The sequence below is a fragment of the Perissodus microlepis genome, chromosome 12 (assembly GCF_051167445.1).
Source record: "Perissodus microlepis isolate ML-2025 ecotype Zambia chromosome 12, ASM5116744v1, whole genome shotgun sequence".
Lineage (NCBI taxonomy): Eukaryota > Metazoa > Chordata > Actinopteri > Cichliformes > Cichlidae > Perissodus > Perissodus microlepis.
The window spans coordinates 4,408,571-4,416,093 of NC_140472.1; positions in this window are offsets into that span (position 1 = coordinate 4,408,571).

Below are 7,523 nucleotides of genomic sequence, written 5' to 3' on the forward strand. Positions count from 1 at the left end.
AAGTCATTGTCACCAGAGCAAAGACATTTAGACGTACAAGCTTGCAGTCTGACTGCTCTCCGTCAGGAATTTCAAGGTTGTCTAGTTTGCTTCGCAGATTCCACGTCTGGTTTTGTTACAAATGTTGCTTTTGAAAAAGACTTTCCTCCCTTCGTGACTACTTATTCAGCTGCACTCAGAAGAAGTAATGGGAGTCTTGTTGGTAGCCCAGCAGAGGTGAGGGCCTGTGAAATGAGCTTATCTGACCCCTGATAAGAACAGGATACCCTGAGGAATGGTCTAAATTCAATACACATGACTCTGTCTTTATCTGAAAGGATGTGGGTGTTTGAAAAGTGGCTACATGTAGCACCGCGGTTAGGTTTGGCCTATCTACACCAGTCCAATAGATGACAATTGGGCATTGGGCCACCAGCAAGGGTATGCTACAGTGTCATAATTTGTGGTTCTGAATCGCCAATGTCATTAAAAGAGCAATTACATACCACAACCTCAGCCCCTAAATCATCTGGACAGGTCTTTTGCCACACAGGAAGCCGTCTTATTATTTCTGGAAGCGGCACAAAGGTTTATTGAGCTCATGTTTGGTGACGGCGTACAACAAAGAGACAGTTTGTGTGTATTCGTGCCAGACTATGGCAGTTTGGATCGTAACAGTCTGCATGCAAAAACAATCCAACACATACTCATAATGTTTGGATCTAAACAAGACGTGTCTGGTGTTTTGCATTTGGACCTGCACGAATTAGGATTCTGTTGTTGCACCTTTTCACAACCCCGTAATCATCGTCTGTTTGATCAACTGTGTCCCCCACCCATTAAAGCACTTGACATTTAGATTAATTGCTCGAGTAATTTCATTATTGTGGAGTTACAGCACACCTTTGCAGCTGCCATTGGTGCTGGAATGAAATGGGATTACAGCAGCGCTTAATGCGGAAAGCCTTGCTTTATCAAGCTGAAAAAGTGAACCAGCCTTAAGCTGCTTCAGAAAGGGAAATCAAAGCTAGCGTGATCAGAAGGATTCACTCACTGAGCTTCAGATAGGAGAACATTTCCAGCAATGGAATGACACGGCTCAGGGAGATATCACCATTTCGTTCAGTCACAGCCCACAAATCCTGTTGTTTTCAGACTCCTCGATCTTCTTATCGTCTACAAACATGGCTGTCGAGTCACTTGGCTGGTCGCACCAACAGTTGTCCACCACTGTAGTCCAGACTAAAATATCTCAATGACCATGTGTTTCATTTTCTTTTATTATTGTTATTGTTATTATTATCATCAGACTTATTATTATTCCAATGGATGAATCCTACTAACTTTACGTTTAACCTTTGTGGTTTTTGATGAAACGCTTTCACGTCTTTGTTAGATTACCATTTTCATTGTACTCCTGTTCACATCATGTTCACAGCTCAGAATGATTATAATTATAATTTTTAATGGTTGTTATATTTGTGTGATAAACCTCACTAGATCCAAAATAGAAATGTCTGTGTTAGAACAGCCATAGTTATAGTAAATGGACTGCTTCTTATACAATGCTTTTCTACTCTATCTGAGCACCTAATGCGCTTTTATACTTGTCTCATTCACACAAGCACTTTTTTTCTATGGTATTTCTACGTAAGTGTTTTTCTATCTAACATTTATACACATTGGAGCAACTTGGAGTTAATATCTGCTCAGTTAACAGGTTAACATTGCTCAGTCTGCATGTAGTCTAATTGTAATGTTGAACCATCAACATTAGAATTAGTAGATGACCTGCTCTACAGCTACCCCACCAAATCAGGAACTGTCTGTGGAGACACTGAACTTTGATGGTTAACATTGCAAGCTAGCATCAGCCTATCTACATTTCTGTTCTGTGTTCACACTCTGTAAATGTGTTAGCATGCTGACATTAGCATTTGCCAGCCTATTGTCCTACTTTATATGGCTATGATCCATCGACTGTATATAAAAGGATTTATTCACCTTTCTGTCACACATTGCTTTGGACTGCATTTTGAAGCCTCAGTGTGTTTTTGCTCCAGCTAAGATGACTTTCTGGAGCTACAAGTCACCATATATAGGCATGGAGTCCCAAGTTATTCAGCTAATGCTAGCACACTTGGTTAGCTTGCCACTGGTGCAGCTCTAACTTTATACCTTAACACAAAACTTCAAAAAACCTCTGGCTTATAGAAAGATAATTAATAACTATAATAAAACTATACACAGAGACCAAGACCGTTTTTTGGTATCAGTCTGCAAACGTGTTTTGTTTTGGGTTTTATTCTGATAATTTGGGCACTTTATCACAGGCGCGTTCACATACTGACTTACTTTTAGAGCCAGCCTGAAGTGGCCGGACCAGGAACTGCAGTTTTTGGTACTTCAGGTTTTCAACAATGGAATTTGCCAAGTAGTAAAAGTAGAGAGCTGTTCGGCCGTATCACCTTTGGACATGTTCTTTTAAATATGTTTAGTCTGTGTGTGTGTGTGTGTGTGTGTGTGTGTTAAACTATTTTCTAGTGCATTTAAAGTCAGAATTAATCGATCAATTCAAGAGCTAGTGTGCAAACACTGAACTAATAAAAGTTTTTGAACGTTATAGGCTGGAAATAGTTGCAATAGTTTGGGAGAAAAAAAAACCCTAATCAAAACAAACGCAAAAGAAGAGCCACGAATAGTTTCAGTTTCAGTCTGGTTAAACCTCTCTTAAGGCTAAATCTGACACACAAACATCCAGACACTTCTGGCAGGGATACACTTACACACTGTTTTACACTGTATTTATTGGGAGGAATTCTCAGCCAGCTTCTACTTAACAAACAGCTTCATTTCTTGCAAACAGTAGCAGGGCAAAGAAATCATAGTAACACCAAGCTGACAGTTTCCTCCTGAATGCTGCTCTGGGGCTCTGGTGTTATCAGCTTAAGTCACATCACATAAATCAAAGCACAGAGGATTCCTGCTCTGCAGCCAGCACATCTGACTTGTAAGCCTGGGCCCGACTTGGGCATCACTGGTGCAGATTGGTCCTGAGTGTAAACATGCATATAGCAAGAATACACACAGACAGTCTGAGCTGCAGAGACGGTTGTTTTTGGGATACACACTGAGCTCACCCTCTGGCTGCTGTCGTGCCTGTGTGATTGATTGTCTTTCCTGTTTAGCTGTGTGTAGTAAGAGCAGCAGTTTGTGAATGAATCACACACGCTCACGCTTCACATTTGCCATGCTGTATGTATGGGTGGTGTTTAAGTTCACAATTATGCCTGACTGTGTTTATTTTTTGCCAAACTTGTGAAACAGCAGTATATTTTATATACATATGTGGATGCATGGCACGAGCTCTGTCGTTTGCAGTCTGTGTTTTGTGGGTCACACACACACTTACTACGTCTTGTACAGCTTCTTTCGGTAAACACTAACTTCCCTTAAAAATAAGGTTGCGTGTTTTATAAAACACACAGACCGTTCAAGAGCAGGAGTGTTACCGTCACAGGCAAACTTTGGTACGCCCACGCTCGCAGAGGCCAGTGCGCATTTAACGCTCGATAATTATCATTCACGCTGTAACCTTTGGCCTCAATGTCATCCCGAATGACAAATGAAGAAGGAACATAGACGAGAAGTGCTCATTACTGTACGTCTGGGCTTACTCATCTGGGTTACGTCCACCCAAAGGTGCTTCAGACTGTCTGTGTTTTTATGCTTTTTGCTTGCAGTGGAAACAGAGATGACCTGAGTATTTAGACAAAGCAAAAGTATGACATAAGGTTGGTTACCAACAGGGTTTTTTTTTCTCCTTTTTAATAAGTCAAATTAATTGTCAGGACATATACTGTACTTAACACACAAATAGTCACACAATTTTTCTTACATATTACTACTTTTAAAGACTATGTACAGAAAGCCAGTTGTTACCCAGTGATGTTAACCCAAGTTGAGTCACTGCTCAATCCCACAACATTTCAGTAGGATTCAAATGTGGCTTTGATCAGGCTGCCTCAGAACCCTCCATTTGTTTTTGAGCCATTACTTGTTTGCTGTTAGCTGTTGTGCTTTGGGTCGTTACACTCTTGTAAGGTGTGGTTTTACACGAATGGGCTTAAATTATCTTGAAGAACTCTTTGATATGTCAGCTTCTAACGTTTTCACCGACAAGCCTCAAAAACCCGGGTTATTCTTCTGTGCCGACTATGTCTACTGTTACTGCCGCCATACAACTCGACCCGTGATTCCAAATAAAAGCATTGTCTTTGCCTGTTGTAACTTTGAATCTATTTGTCTTTGTTTCCCGTTTAAACTTTCACCTGTAATTCCTTTAATGTAGATCAAATTTTCACTCTTTCTTATGAAGATTTAAGGATTTTGACACCAACAGCTACAGGTGTTACCTTCAATTGTGGCATCTTTGCACATTTCCTTTGCATCAAACTATCTGCTGAACAAAATGGACATCATTTCAAGTCAACTCAGGGTTTATTTAACATAATCTGGAGATTCTGAAAGTACCTTTCGTCTGCAGGTTTGGGATCTTGGTCACAACACACACTTCATTAGCAGAAAGAAAAGGGCAGCTTCCGTCTGTCTGGAATTTCAAGGATATTAATGTTTTGGTTTCGTTACAACTGAGCTGCTCTGTAAGACAATAAAATGTCAGTGTGTCCTAAAGTGTCAATGTGTCCTTATCTTGAATATGTCACCTTTATTAATAATTCTGTTTTAAAGAGAATCAACTGCTTGTCTGCTCAAATGTTGGAGTTTCCATGAGATGTAGGGGTCAGAGATAATCATTTTTCTTTCCTGATGCTCCTAGTGGAGACGACCATGAAAAATGGCTTCATCATTAAAGGGGAGTTTAAAAAATAACTGATAAGAATATTAACTTTAGACACTGATTGCCTCCCCTTCTTCACTGTTGCAAGGGAGGTTGGTTTAGCAGTGCTGATATGGCATTAGAGTTGCATTTAGGTCTAATCCTTAAAGTGACAGGCAAGGCAGTCACTCCTCGCCCTCTCTGAGATCTCTCCACTCACACCTGCAAAGATGCCCGAGAAAAAACAAAACGCACACACACACACAAGCCGGGGAAGCTTGGCCTCAGCTTTGAGTTTTATGATACACTTGCATTGAGCACGTACTCCCATTCACCGTATCTTCTGTTCTGATAACTCCATGCATGCTTGTCCACCAACACTGCTCTCATTTCAGCGTGAGAGTGGGAGAAAGACTGCTCTGTCAAAATGTTCTCGGTGTAACTCTTTAGAAGATACTTTTAACTCCTTGCTTTTTGCTATCAGTCCACAAGAATGGCACATGCCAAAGTTTCAGCAACTTTCAGAGAAACAGGGACATTAGAAAAGGGGGAGAGAGAGAGAGACTGGGAGAATAATCCGACGGCAAAGATGGTGGTAACAACAGCGTTTTAATACCAAAATCTTACTGGCTATTTTTAGCACACAAAAAACGTTAAAGTTTACCTTCATTTTTCCACAGTTCGCTTTTGCTGTTGTAATTAAAGGCAGCCTACAGATGCTTCTGATGGAGGCTTTCACTGGTGCCCACATTTATGAGGCAAATCATTAGATAGACCGTGTCTTGAAATAGATGTTTGGCATTTTGGGAAAAGTGATTATTCATGTTCTTGCTGAGTTTTTTAGAATATCAATACGACTCTCGATTCAGAGCTGGAGCAATAACCTTTGTTTTAGCACTGGAGGAAAAAGCTGTCCTGCTTCCACCCAGAGATAAAATCTGCCTTTCCTCACTTCCCAGTCTCAGGGATTAAATGGGAGCTATCATGCTCACTTCTAACTCAATATACAGTGCTCAGCATAAATGAGTACACCCCACTACATTTGTCAGAAAACCTTTAGTTTCCTTTCAGAATCAACATTTTCTATGAGATACTATGATACAAAATACTCCCACAAATGTGGGCCATTGATTGCAAACAAAATTAGTTAATTTGCAACACAAAAAATGATTTTCCTAACAAACTCATTCAAGCCCATGTTGCAAAAATGAGTGCACCCCAATTATAGTCTTTGGAGAAAAGCCACACTTAAGACTGCAAAATTCAAATTAACAGGCATTCAACCACAGGTGAGTCTAATGATTCATTTAAGAGGTGTCCAGCAGATGGGATGATAAAAGGGCATTACTTAACAAAGAAAAGCCCTTCCCATTTCATGCTGCCAGCAATGGATCCACATGGAAGAGAAATGTCACAGAATCTGAGAAAGGAAATAATTTCTTTACACAAAAAGGTGAGGGCTACAAGAAGATCAAAGCTTTACATATCAGTCAAAATACTGTAGCAAAAGTGATCCAAAAATTTAAGAAAGATGGAAGTGCAACCATCTCACAGAGACGTCCAGGCCGTCCACGGAAGTTAACATCTCAACAGGAGCGTCTCCTGATGAAAAGGGTTAAGGAAAATCACCATGGAAGTTCACTGCAGTTAGCTAAAGCAGTAGAAAGCCAAAAAGCACGCCTAGAATTTGCCAGGGCCCATGCTGAAAAAGATGAAGACTACTGGGACTCTATACTCTGGAGTGATGAGACAAAGATCACTGTTTTTGGAACTAATGGTTTCAAAACTGTATGGTGAGGATTTCAAGGGGAAATGCATGGTGCCTACAGTGAAACATGGTGGTGGTAGTGTCCTTATGTGGGGCTGCATGAGTGCTGCTGGTGTTGGGGAGCTGCATTTCATTGATGGTATCATGAACTCAACAATATACTGCTCTGTTCTGAAGAAGAAGATGATGACATCACTCCGTGCACTTGGTCGTCGTGCACTTTTCCAACACGACAATGATCCAAAACACACATCTAAAGCTACTGTTGCATTTCTGAGGAAGAACAGGGTGAAGGTGATTGAATGGCCAGGTATGTCTCCCGATCTGAACCCAATCAAACACCTGTGGGGAATTCTCCATCCAGCATCCAGGCTCTGAAAGAGGTTATTCTTGAAGAATGGAAAAAGATAGATGTTGCAATATGTCGCAACTTGTTCATTCCATGCCTAGAAGACTTGGTGCTGTCCTTCAAAATCACGGTGGTCATACAAAATACTAGATGTAGTAGTTTTGTTGTGGGGTGTATTCATTTTTGCTTCCACCAATTTTAGTAAAACTGAAGATATTATAATCTAAGTTATATTATTAAGCTTAATTTCATGTTATGGAGTTAAACAAGTGTTCAATAAAACTCAGCCTTGTGAAAATTTGGAAAATTGTTATTATGTTCATTGAGCTACTGATTAAATTCGTGCTTTTTGAAGGGGGTGTACTCATTTATGCTGAGCACTGTATTTATTCTTGGGCTCCACTAGAGGAACTCAACATGCTTGATAGTTCAAAATAGTCCATATTTACCTTATACTGGGCCTTGTCGCAGCTCCTCAGTTCTTCCACCTGTCAAACTATTTTATGTCACTTTTCCTTCCCTTTAAGACTGTGTTTTTCTGATTGGATGCCCCTCACAAACATAAGGTTTAAATAGCAGGTGGGTGGTAC